This window comes from Protopterus annectens, chromosome 9.part0, assembly GCF_019279795.1.
Source record: "Protopterus annectens isolate FY-2018-M chromosome 9.part0, PAN1.0, whole genome shotgun sequence".
Lineage (NCBI taxonomy): Eukaryota > Metazoa > Chordata > Ceratodontiformes > Protopteridae > Protopterus > Protopterus annectens.
The window spans coordinates 1,826,113,709-1,826,127,928 of NC_056743.1; positions in this window are offsets into that span (position 1 = coordinate 1,826,113,709).

Below are 14,220 nucleotides of genomic sequence, written 5' to 3' on the forward strand. Positions count from 1 at the left end.
GACATCATAGCAGTAAACCTCAGAACATTCTGTTCTCCACACATGATTATATCCACTGTAATTAATATAGGTCATGATGTGATCATTTTAATCTAATAGTAAAATAAATTCAGTCACAAATGATTCACCCTTTCTAGACTTTAACCAGATGGAAACAACAATGCAGTAAATTACTTACTTAGGAAAACAGATTGGGATGTTGTTCTTAGTGACACAAATTACCTAGGATACAGTCAATGAATTCTGTGCTACTACATTCATAAGTAAGTACTAATATAATGCAAAATATACAGGTAAATTCAGCAATGGTACTTTATATAGATCACAAAATTAGTAAAATATACAATGGACAAAAGAAATACTACATACCCTTCATTTGTTTGTGCCTTTCGGCTTTTCCTGGTTAGGGGTCGCCACAGTGGAACTCCAGTCCACTAATGATTGGTAGTTGATTTTTACGTGCCGAGTTACCAGCCCTGATGCACAAATACCCTTCATTAATTACCTTAATCCAAAAAAAAAACAAAAAAAACCCCAGGATTAAATAAAGTACAGGAGCTTCTTACTTTTCTCACCAAGTATTCAAGATCTGGCTATGAATTCAGCAATAATAAGATTTAGTTTTGTTGCGTTAGGAAACTGAAATAAATATTCTGAGTGTAGCATGTTGTTTATAAATGGGTATGTGGTCACAGAGCCACAGGATATAGTGAATGCCTTTCCAGAAAAAAATGCGCAGACTTTATAAGAAGGAAAGAAATATAGCTGAGTACCGTAGGGACAAGTTAAGTCATCATTTATATGACTACAGGCATAATAACTGCTGGCATAAACAAAATTAAGTACTCATGTTTTCAGAGACTAGAATAAAAAGCTAGTGGTTTTCAACAGACAATCAAGAAAAAGCCTAAAATTGTAAAATGTGGGCATGTCCCTGACCTATGACAGGAGGTTGTGGAGGTACCAGTTCATAAAGTCGCAGAACCTCAGACCCAAGAAGTTTTCGCATGTAGTCTATGTAATAAAATCTAGGTCTTTAATTACGTTTAGAAATCCCTGGCTGCTGTCTGCACCTGCCCCACCGCCTTTTTGCCTCTGTACCCGGCTCTCCATTCCACTGTTCCTGATATAGTCTCTAAGAACCTACCTACCTGGTGACATAGGACCCTATCCAATTATCTGCGGTCTCATCTAACAACCTTATTTTCCCTGCACCCTCTCTCAAGGACGCAAGAAAGTATGTGGTTGACTAAATCCTGTTTATAAAACTGACTACCGTCTACTACTTGATTCAGGGGTTATAAAGTAAGCTACGAGCCTGAACAGCCAGCAATCTTTACTCACCCTTTCCTATCTACCCTGTATCCAACTAAACTCCTCTACATTATAATAACCCCCCTTTAATAGCTATCACTCCTTCCCTGGTTCTAAACCAGCTAGCTCCGTGCATACTTACATGCAATACTAAATCTGCCCACCAGGTTGCGCCCTCATCCCAACCCTTATCTCCTGCATATCCCTCTGTATTTTCCTCAGTAATTACACTAAACCCCTTAGGTCCTAGATCTGCTCTTATTTTCTCACTTACCCTTTACTTCAACTGTCTACTCTCACCTGCTTTTTTGTCTCATAGACTCCTGATATATCTATGATCTTTCCCACTCCTGACTCACGTACTTACCTTCAGCTACCAGCATTGCTGATAGTTTCATCTGTAGATTCTCCTTCACTTGCCTCTGACTATTTCCCTTAGGCCCATAACCTCCCCTCTAGCTGCCATCTCCTATCTCTAGGTTCTTATCTGTATCATTTTCTCTGCCATTCCTACTTCACTTACCTTCAGTACCTTCTACACCTCCTGTCTGAGTGACCAATAGCCTCACTAGGTGTGGCTTGTCTCTTGCCCCTCCTGCCTATACCTGTTGCCAACCTCTTCCCCTCCCCTCTCAGCCTCTTATCCACTGGGATACTATTTATACCCATAGTCTTGTGAGGCGCCATCTTTAATTACTTTTAGAAATTCCTGGCTGCTATATTTTTACTGGTATGCCTGCAACTGCTAAGTAGCATTATTTCACCCATGTGGAGCTACTTTTGGCATACTACATATCCTTTCTGTCCATTTTGGCCTAGAGCAGCTATTTGTTAGTGCATCACCCACATGGAGCTGATCCGAGAGCACTGATGATTGTTATAGTCCGTTCTCTGCCTGGAACGGCTATATGCAACTGCACCACCCACGTAGAGCTAGTCTCAGTGTGCTTAAATTAGATTTTGTCTGTATTCAGCAAGGAATGGCTATTTGTGAGTACGCCACCCATGTGGAGCTAGTCTGAGCATGCTAAAGCTATCATTCCCCTCCAGCCAGCAACTACATTTAAATTAGGGAACCATGTCTATTATAGCTTCTCGGTTTACAAAGTGTGCTATAAACCCGGCTCTTTATGCTATAATGATGCTACTTAAAAGCAATTAAAGGCTGGCCTTAGACTGCCTTAATGTATGGAATTACAAATCTGCATTTAGATCAGGGTGCTTTCTTTTAACTTTTCCCTGACATGCCCTGCTAACACTAGTGGTAATCCATATATATTTTCACATATCAGTAAGTGAGCCTCGGGTTTCTTAAATGTTTGAATGATTTATCCAACCTATACTGAGATATGATTTCTGCAGTCTACCACAATCACAACTAGGTCCTGGAAAACAGGGTACTGGCCATAGCTTTATTTCAGCTGTCTGCCCTAGCAATTAAAGAGTTAAGTAATCAATGTTAAAGCCTTCCAGAGCAGCTCTCGCCAATAACTACATAGGTAATACACTCTGCTCCCTACTTTATCTGATAGGTCTTATTGACCAGAACTATGACAATGCTCTGGTAAATAGTAGTATCTAGAGGGTGCTATCCTGAATAACATCAAGATATCACTTTACCCATATGTATAGCATACATACCTAGTGAGTGCATAACTTATTGATTAAATGCAAAGCCTTAATTGTTGTGTTATTAGTGGAAATGGTGTACTCTGTGTGAGAATATGAATGTATTGTTTCCCTTTTGGTCCATTGTTTAAGGTGTACTTTATGCTAGAATAAAAATGTGATGTTCACCTTCTGGTACATTGTTTAATGGTAGGTTCTGAGCCTGCCTACTAGTTTGCCCCAACGCAAACCTGGGGATTATAGTCTAGCCTCCTGTTTTAAACTATGCATTGTTTTGATACATGACTTGGGTTGGGAGGGTGGCCTAATGGTTAAGGTGTTTGCCTTACAAACACAAGGTGCAGGGTTAGAGTCTCACAAAGGATAATTGGCTAGGCTTAAAATGGCTCACAAGGGCAGTTAGCTTAGTACCAATCTATGAACCTATGAACCTATGACACTCCATTTATTCTACTGCATTATACGTATGAATTATAACTTAAGAGTCATCATATGGTCTGCTATCCTACTGAGCCTATTAACAGTGCCTTTGCCACTTTATAATGTTAGAGTACTACTAGCTTACAATGGATTCCAATAGCCTCTTTCAGAACTAAGGGCATGCATATAAGCTATTTTAATAATTGTGTCTTCATGTAAGCTTTTTGTTTGTTAATTGCCATAACTACTTGCTATGTGCTAACTCTTTTTCTCTCATCTACGTTTATCTTCTCTATCTCCCCAAAGTACCCGGCTCTCCATTGCGCTGTTCCTGGTATAGTCTCTAAGAACCTACCTACCTGGTGACATAGGACCCTATCCAATTATCTGCAGTCTCATCTAACAGCCTTATTTTCCTTGCACCCTCTCTCAAGGAAGCAAGAAAGTATGTGGTTGACTAAATCCTGTTTGTAAAACTGACTACCGTCTACTATTTGCTTCAGGGGTTATAAAGTACGCTACGAGCCTGAACAGCCAGCAATCTTTACTGCCCCTTTCCTATCTACCCTGTATCCAACTAACCTCCTCTACATTATAATAACCCCCCTTTAATAGCTATCACTCCTTCCCTAGTTCTAAACCAGCTAGCTCCGTGCATACTTACATGCAATACTAAATCTGCCCACCAGGTTGCGCCCTCATCCCAACCCTTATCTCCTGCATATCCCTCTGTATTTTCCTCAGTAATTACACTAAACCCCTTAGGTCCTAGACCTGCTCTTATTTTCTCACTTACCCTTTACTTCAACTGTCTACTCTCACCTGCTTTTTTGTCTCATAGACTCCTGATATATCTATGATCTTTCCCACTCCTGACTCACCTACTTACCTTCAGCTACCAGCATTGCTGATAGTTTCATCTGTAGATTCTCCTTCACTTGCCTCTGACTATTTCCCTTAGGCCCATAACCTCCCCTCTAGCTGCCATCTCCTATCTCTAGGTTCTTATCTGTATCATTCTCTCTGCCATTCCTACTTCACTTACCTTCAGTACCTTCTACACCTCCTGTCTGAGTGACCAATAGCCTCACTAGGTGTGGCTTGTCTCTTGCCCCTCCTGCCTATACCTGTTGCCAACCTCTTCCCCTCCCCTCTCAGCCTCTTATCCACTGGGATACTATTTATACCCATAATCCTGTGAGGCGCCATCTTTAATTACATTTAGAAATCCCTGGCTGCAGTCTGCTCCTGCCCCAGTGCCTTTTTGCCTCTGGTAAGTGGTTTTTGGTTCTTTATTAGCCTTGTCTAATGCTGAGGTGCATCTGTGAATTGAATGCTTTAATACATCTAACGCCCTGCTGCTGTATATGTGACTGTGTACCTAAATGATTTTTCTTTCTTGTGCTCTAATGCTGTCTACGATACTGTGTTCCTTAAATTGTGCAACTCTGAATTGAATGCTTTAATTCATCTAGCATCCTGCTGCTGTATATGTGACTGTGTACCAGAATGATTTTACATTTGTTCTGCTGCTGTCTATGTTACTGTTTTTCTTAAATTGTTTGCAAGCCTGCAATGGCTATTGCAAATACGCCACCCATGTGGAGCCTGTATATGTTTGCCATTGCTCAGCCACATGCCTACAAGCCTGAATCAGCTGCCTTAGACTGCTGCTGCATGTATTATCTTTAATAGGACCGAAACGGTCACTGCTTGCGCCATAATTTTACTGGTATGCCTGCAACTGCTAAGTAGCATTATTCCACTCACGTGGAGCTACTTTCGGCGTACTACATATCCTTTTTGTCCTTTTTAGCCTAGAACGGCTATTTGTATTTGCACCAACCACGTGGAGCTGATCCGAGTGCACTGACAAAACCTGCTAGCTCCCTATATACTTACCTGCAATACTAAATCTGCCCAATAGGTGGCACCCTCATCCCAACCCTTACCTTCATAGGTTCATAGGTTCATAGGTTGGTACTAGGCTATCAGCCCTAGGGCCTATACAAGCCTAGCCATAACAATTCCCTGGCTATTTCTTCCCACACTATTTATCTCCTGCTTATCTCTCTGTATTTCCCTCTGTAAGTACACTAAACCTCTTAGGTCCTAGACCTGCTCTTATTTTTTTCACTTACCCTTTACTTCAACTGTCTACTCTCACCTGTTTTTATCTCATAGACCCCTGATATATTTCTGATCTTTCCCACTCCTGACTCACCTACTTACCTTCAACTTCCAGCATTGCTGATAGTTTCTTCTCTAGATTCTCCTTCACTTGTCTCTACCCACTCTGGTCGCCCTGCAGGCTCACTCCTCTCCCCTACCCTACCCCCAAATCTCACCCACACCCAGGGGTCCTACTCTTATACCATCTAACCACACCCTTTCCCTCTTCCACCAATCACAACCCTTCATCATTGTTAATTAACTACAATTTCCTCGTTTCACTTACCACTCCCAATTTCTCCCACCTCACCCTACACCTGCTTCCTTCCACACTTAACATACCTCCAAGCCTATAACAAGAACCTAACAACATACTCTTCCAAATGTATAAGCTACCCTCCCCAGCCTCTTACAGAGGTTATTCATACTTACACTTCTACCACCCCTAACTTTAGCTTACCTGCTAACCTCCTATGAACACCCAATATATCCACACTTTCTCCACCCCAATGGGCTATCTACTGTTCGTTCTCTAGCTATTCTCACTAATCATGTTAACATAACATCTAGACCCAGCTGTCTATTAGCAAAATACCATAGGATAAGCCACATTAGATGTGACACTCCCAATCCCAGAAAGTCTCTAGCTCTATATAGTAAATTCCCAAATCCTAGATTTCAAACACTACTCCTCTCTTTAAAAGATGGACACATTCACCCAAACCCAGGCTCAATAACTGCTACTACCACTCAACTCTACAACCCCAGCCCCCATCCTATCCACTCCCTTACCAAACCACCTAACTCACTCTTATTAGCTCACCTCAACATACGTAGCATTAATAACAAAGTTGCACAACTCCATGCTCTTCTGGAAGTCTACTCCTTTGACATTCTTTGTTTATCAGAAACTTGGTTAAAACCTGCAACTAAAGACAATGAAGTCATCCCACCCGGTTATAATATTTTGCGACTTGACTGTACAACCAAAAAGGGTGGTGGTGTAGCTATCCTTTTTAAATCTGGGCTACAGATTACTACCTATGACTATAAACCACCTCAAGACTCCAACGCTGAAATTCTTATTACCAGCCTTCAACTTAACAAATTCAAATCCATTTATATTATCTGTACCTATCTTCTTCCTGGTAAAAACATTGCCACAACAGAGAATATCCTCTGTTTGCTATCCCATAATTTACCCCAAGAAACCATAATCCTAGGTGATTTTAACATTGATTGGAAGTGTTGTAGCAGTAGCCACCCTACCAGCCATATTAACCTTTTGGTTTTCTCAAACCATTACCTCCTCTACCAGGATAAACAAGCCTAATAAGAAAGAAAGTACCTTAGATTGGATTCTCATAAATAATCATCCCCAGACATATGAAACTGGAACCCTCCCTGATGATGTAAGTGACCACTCACTAACCTACATCATCAGGCTTAAAATGAATCTACCTAATCCAGCCATATCTAGGACAATTAGAACCAAGAAAAACTTCAACCCCAATCTCTTCCAAAGGGAACTAAGAGCATGTAACTGGTCTCCCTTAAAATACATCCCACTGGAGGAGGCTGTTAATTACTTTAATTCTAACTTCCTAGCCATACTAGACCACCATGCACCAACCTGCTCTATTAGAATGAGAACTAAATCTGCCCCATGGCTTTCCAAAGAAACCAGGCAAAAAATCCAACTCAGAAATAAATACTGGAATACATGTCACTTAACTAAAAACCCAGTAGATCAACAAAACTTCAGGCAACTAAGAAATGAAACTAAAAAAACTGTACTGTCTGACAAAAGAAACTACTACCTACAATTCCAGCAGACTCACCATAATCAACCACAAAAGTTCTGGGCGAGTATTAATCAATTATTACACCCAGGTCAATCCATCACACCAAACCCACAAGGCACAGACCAGGAGAATCACAAGCAGACTGCTAATGCCTTTAATACATTTTTCACTGATGTGATTTAAACCCTTGCCAGTCAGTTATTCACTCAGGACTTATCTATATCCATCTCTATCACTAACCCACCCCCTCCATTTCTCTTCCAAGCAGTCCCAACTACATATATTCTTGCCCTTATCCAAAAACTGAAACTGTGCACTCCTTCAGCAGACCAACTAGCTGCTGAATATCTACAAAAGGCAGCCAAATCCATTGCCTATCCCATTTCCATTCTGATTAATAGAACCATCAGTGAAGGACACATCCCTAGAATATGGAAGGTCTCCCATATTATCCCCCTTCATAAGGGAGGTAACTCTACTGGACTCTTCAATCACCGTCCCATAGCACTACTGTCTCCCCTAGCAAAGATCATGAAAAAATGCATCCATAGACAATTGCTAGACCACCTAATCTAAAATAGCTTATTTTCCAACTCTCAACATGGTTTCATACCTTTCCACAGCACTACTACTGCCCTCCTTTCCTTCACTGACTGTATCAACAAAAAACGTAACCTCAATATGCTTTCCTCTGTACTGTTTATAGATCTGTCTAAGGCATGCAATATGGTAAATCACCAGATACTTATAAATATCTTCAAATCTATGTCACTAGATGCATTAGCTTTAAAATGGTTCCAATCCTATCTGGATAACAAACAAAAGGCCGTGCTTTGGCATAACACTCTATCTACCCATCTGCCCGTTAACATAGGGGTCCATCATATTAGGACCTCTCCTATTTTCTATATTTATCAACAACCTTCACCTAGCAATCCCCCAAGCTACATGCATACAATATGCAGATGATTCCACACTTATATGCTCAGCCACATCTATATCTGAACTTCACTCCCTTACCCAAAAGGTCTTTAACACAGTTGAACAATGGTTTATTCTACACTGTCTCCTTCCGAACCCCCAAAAAAATAAACTCCTCCTTTTCACTCCTACTTGTAAGTCCCCCCCAATAGACTTCACAGTAACATCCAAAAACACTACTCCCATATCCCCAGACCCAACTACCAAACTACTAGGTATCACCATAGATAACAACCTTAACTTCAACACCCATATTAACAATACCCTAAAATCTGTTAATAGAAAACTGGGCTCTCTCTACAGGATAAATCCCTTCCTCTCTCCTTCATCTAGAATAACTATTGCTCACACCCATCTAATTTCTACTCTCCTCTATGCTCACCCATATATACTAATCTCTCTAAAAACAACCTTAATAAAATGGAACACTCCTGCAATAACATAGCCAGATTTGCTACAGGTAACCCTTTCAGAACCCACTACTGTTTTAATCTAAAGCAGCTAGGATGGCTTGAATTACAAAATCAGCTTAAATTCCACCAACTGACCATTGCCCAAAAAAACCCTTACCATCCTACCAATACCCCTATACTATCTACCCTCATTACCCCCTACAACAATCTAAAGACCTTACGATCATCACATAAACTTCTTGTAAATATTTGTAAATCAAACAACAGGGCTGGGGACTCTCTTTTCTCTAATGCTGTTGGAAAATCCTGGAACCTTCTTCCTAGCGAACTTTCCTCTCTTCCCTCTATATCACTCTTTAAAACCAAACTGAAACTTTTCCTCAGAGCACACTGGTTATGCCCCTGTACTAAACCTGACTGATCTACTAGCTCTCTTACTGGGATCTACCTGCTCTCCTCTTCTCAGTAGTCTTGTTACTGATCTACTAGCTCTCTTACTGGGATCTACCTGCTCTCCTCTTCTCAGTAGTCTTGTTACTGATCTACTAGCTCTCTTACTGGGATCTACCCGCTCTCCTCTTCTCAGTAGTCTTGTTCCTTTTCTTAGAAACAGCTGGCCTAGACCTTCTAGATATTTTTACTCACATCCTCATAATTTCACTAAGGAGACTCGTTTTACTCATATACTGTATGTTTCAGCTCCTACTTTTTTCTTTATGACAACTTGTTTACTAATATATTGCATAACTCAGCTGCTATATTTTTACATGTTGTATTGCAACTACATTTGTAGTGTACTAATTGTATCTGTATATTTAGCACTATGCTATGAACAAACGACCTCTGTGATTATTCTCTGTTCTGTACCTGCAATGTTCATTGTATACATTAATTTTTTTGTATAAGTGATTGCATTTTGCTTCCTCGGAGCTTATCTCCCCGGGCCTCTACTGAAAGTGGACATATATCCAGTTAGATTAGCCTGGTCAACAAATGTAAAATAAAATAAATAAATAAATAAAATAATACTTATGCCAGAACATGAGGAGAACTACTTCCTTTTCATATGGGACAATATGTGTTTGCTAATGGGAGCTCATACCTTTAAAACCATGCGGCATTGTTGGAAGAGGTAACAGCAGCATATAGTCAAAGACCCACAGAGCATATTGCTTATTTTGACCTTCATAAGGATTTTAATAAAATTACACATAACGGAAACTCAATTGATTCTTTCGTTTTCCAATGACCTGCTAAATGAGGGTGACGGTATATCTTTAATCTATCCTAGAACCCACTGCTGTAAGGCACTGAACTGATCCTGAATCTGTAACAGAAAGTATGCATACTCGCTCACTCACATATACATGCACACCAATGGACAATTTGGCAGATCACCAGCTCACCCCCTGTACATGTTTGGAATGTAAGAGGATTTTAAAGCATGCAGCAGAACCCCATATGAGCAGGGCACAGGAAGAATGTGCAAGCATCATGCAGAAGAAGCCTTAGCCAAGAAGGGACCTGGATATGGAAACACTATAAGGCTATAGTGCTCTATTGCACCACAGAACCATCTATCTGACAGACTAGGCATTCTGGGTCAATCCATCTGTTATTCAATGAGTTAGAGACTGAATAATTATCTGGGCACAACAAGTGGGGGTCGGTACTTATCTGACTATTCCAACAGAGTATATCAACAGTGCCCCATGGGCCTTTGCCACTTATTTATGGACTATTCTTCACATATACAGTGGTGAGTAATGGACTGTAGACAAACACACAATCTGAAGACTGCAAAATGAGTAACTTGTTTTTTTCATTAACAGATGCCCAAAAAATGCAAACCAGGCATAGTAGTAGCAACCACCTTTAATATCATTAAATGTGCCTTTGTGAAACTTTGCCAAAAGTACTTTAATTATTACTGCAAAGTAAATACCCAGCTCATATAAAATGATATCATGACTAAATTTCTAAGGAAAATAGTTTATAGCAATTTAAACTGTGACCAGTATGTATCCACCAATGTCATAAACGTATATTCTGCAGACTATTTCATTTGACCAGGATACCATGGAAATCCTGTTTTTAAGTAAGTGCCATGGGATCTTTTTTTTCCAACACATATTTGTTTACTGACATCAAAGTACTTGTTCTTGTTCTTGAAATACATCCATAATTATGAAACATTATCTGATAACTGTATCGCAATTCTGTTGCATTAATAGCAGAAACCAAGAGGAAGCAACACTTGAGATAAGTCATTACAAATTAATACCTTACAAATATTTTCATCTGTAACAATAATATTCCTTATGCATAAACCCACATACTGTAAGAAGAATAACATTATTCCAGTCCTAAAGCAGTTTATATAATAGAAGATATGCTACTATTTTATAAATAACACCTAAAACATAGTACTTTCTACGTTCATCCATTTGATATGGATCATGAATGGTGAGGGATAGGCCTAGAGTACATCATACTTGCTGGTACATTGCATAAAGAAACACGTCTAACTTGTTATCCGTGGATATGCAAACTCTATGTATCATTTGGAGGAAGTAATTTTGCCAGTCTTGGCTAATAATTTTTTGCAATATCTAAAAACTGAGGCAACCTGGGAATTGGTTGTCATTCTAATCCAGTTTATGGTTGTGTAGGGTAATTGCATACCTGGATGCAGGATATTCCAGAGCCAAAAAATTAATATCCAGGTCATAGGTCATGGGGGAGTATTATCCTGTGGCTCATTTAATTTTCTTTATCAGCCATGCCCTCAAAGAAGTAAATGAGCTGCATTTGTAGATAATTAGGCAGGGCCAATCCAAACCTCCAGGATTTTTTCTGTGCTCTATCGTTTAGTGTTACAAGAACTTTAAGATTCACATGAAGTAGTACCATGTTATGTAGATGGCACCTCAGTATAATATCTTAGACAAAGGATGGCATCTCAGGAATGCAGAAATCCCATATGCTGCATTATAGTGTCAGTATTCAAAAATGAATCTAAGCAGCCCATGTGAGGATACAACCTACAAGAGTTCTGATCTTCCTGGTATCGAACCCTACTGCAGTACCTGTCAGGCCACAACATTGCTAGTGAATTGTCAGCAATTATCGCATGACACTGAGCTGGATGGATTAGACTCTCTAGTAAAACTATTGAACATAATGTTAACATTTAAAAAGCAACAACAATCTGCTTAATACAGCATTTCCCTGAGTATATAAAGTTTATTCATTGAGTCAAGTTGCAGTTTTCTTGCAGTGTCTTACCCCAAACTTTTTTACTAAAAGAACCTTTCAGTCAGTCAGAATGGCTGGCTAATAAATAAGTAAAGAATAATACATGAATAAATGAATAAATAAATACGAGTAGTAAAATACTCTGACAGTAGATGCACAGGTGTAATTCTGTGTGTTGTAGTTCTTGTGGTACAGGGTTTGATTCTTTTAGACCTCTTTTGTGTACCAAGCAATTTTAAGCAAATTATTTAACCAGACAGGGTTCAAGCTCAACTTAAAATTTGCGCTGGCCTTCTCAATGGTTCCCTGGACTTCTAGTTTAGTAACCTAAGATCCATAAATATGTACAAAAGTAGCTTCAAGAAGCTTTCCTGATGTTGTATGCAGCTTTTATCTCACAGATCTGTCTGGTACTGCGATATGCTGTTGAGCCATATACAACACTTCTGGGAATTACTTGGATCTGAAAACTGAAAAACAAGGGTCATTAGAAGTAATATGGGTAGGTTTCGTCTGAATCAGCTGGTATAAGACTTGGTGGTTTTGGTCATGGGGTATCAAAGAAAAGTAATAGTGAGGGGAGTAACGTCAGAAGCATGAAAGCAGCTGCAAAAAGAAGGATAAAGTTCCTGCAGACAACTTTTAAATTCTTCAGTACTGGAATGAGATGGAATTGGAGCAGATAACTTTATTACCTGCCTGCTATCAAAGGTGCATCATAGATGCATGGGTAGAATGTGGAATAAGTGCACAATGTTACAATGATTTGTGTCACTGGCAATGCACGGAATCATGTCATTGCTGTGACTCCTGAAGAAGGCAAGGGAAAATGAAAATAAATGACAGTTGAACTAAATGCAGGGTATCATCAGCCATATGAGCCATGTGCCCAGTAATACAGACCGTTTCTCTGTGGAGCCAAGTCTGTGGCAGGGAGGGATAAAGCCCTGCTATGGCACAGGCATATGTAGGCAATGTCTAGGGAGGGATGTGAGTGAGAGGATTGTTGTTGCTGTTTCACTTATCCAGGGAAGTGGCTCTGACTTGTCACTTGGATGACACCTAACAAAAGCACTACCGCTGTTACATATATAGATCTAGGCAGCATACAATGCCATTTTACTGAAAACATATACCATTGTTACATATATAGGCCTAGGCAGCATGCAATGCCATTTCACTGAAGACATATACCATTGTTACATATATAGGTCTAGGCAGCATGCAATGCCATTTCACTGAAGGTATATACCATTATTACATATATAGGTCTAGGCAGCATACAATGCCATTTCACTGAAGGCATAAACCACAGGATCTAGCATACGTAGTCATGCTTCTGGTGATCCTCACATTCAGCAGGAGCTTGGTTAGCTGCTCTGGGGTGGCGTGCTCCACTGCGGAATGGTTAATTACCCTGTAGAAGCAGTAAGCTGACACAGTCCCTATCACCCACCTCTCACTGCTGCAGAAATTAACTGTATGAGTGGACTTCTTGTGTAGGAATAAATGGAATGGAGGGTTTTTATCTTGCCCAGGAATATTTGAATGACACTTTTGTGGTTCAAATCAGTTGATTGGGTATAGCTAGAAGAGCCAAATCCTACAGGAATACAAAAATATGAAAAATAACAATTTTTGTTTACAACAGCAACTTAAATAAGTCCTACTCAATTCCATTCATGACAGAGGGTCTCACGGGTTTGTTCTACAGAAACAGATAAGCAATATTAGGAAAAAAAAGCATAATAAGTCATGCAGAAATAACAGGTAATGAGAAAAATGAAATAAGACAGCTTTGTAAACAGAAAAAAAGTAATATATTTTAGCTTAAACTGTCAAAGCATCTTCTATAAAAGTGGCTACATGCACTTTGAATTTTAGTATGACTCTATGGAGAGAGGAATAGTTGAGAGTTTGAATAGCTGAGAGGGTATAAAAAGCCTTCAGCATTTTACAAATATTTTTAGAATCACTATTATGTAGACAAAGGTCACCCACTATTCAGACATGATAAAGAAAGGGTGCATGTCTCTTTAAGGTCCTTTGAAATTAACACTTCATTGCCTGTCATGCACTCAACTAGCACAGGAATTCCGATCCCAAGAGGAAACTCAGCTATTAAGCTTTTGCAAGAGTGCCCCCCCACCCCAGCCTGTTTTGGCCTGGAGCCAACGGTAAGCTGACGTCAGGATGGCAGTAAATGATCAGCATGATTGAAACAGTGG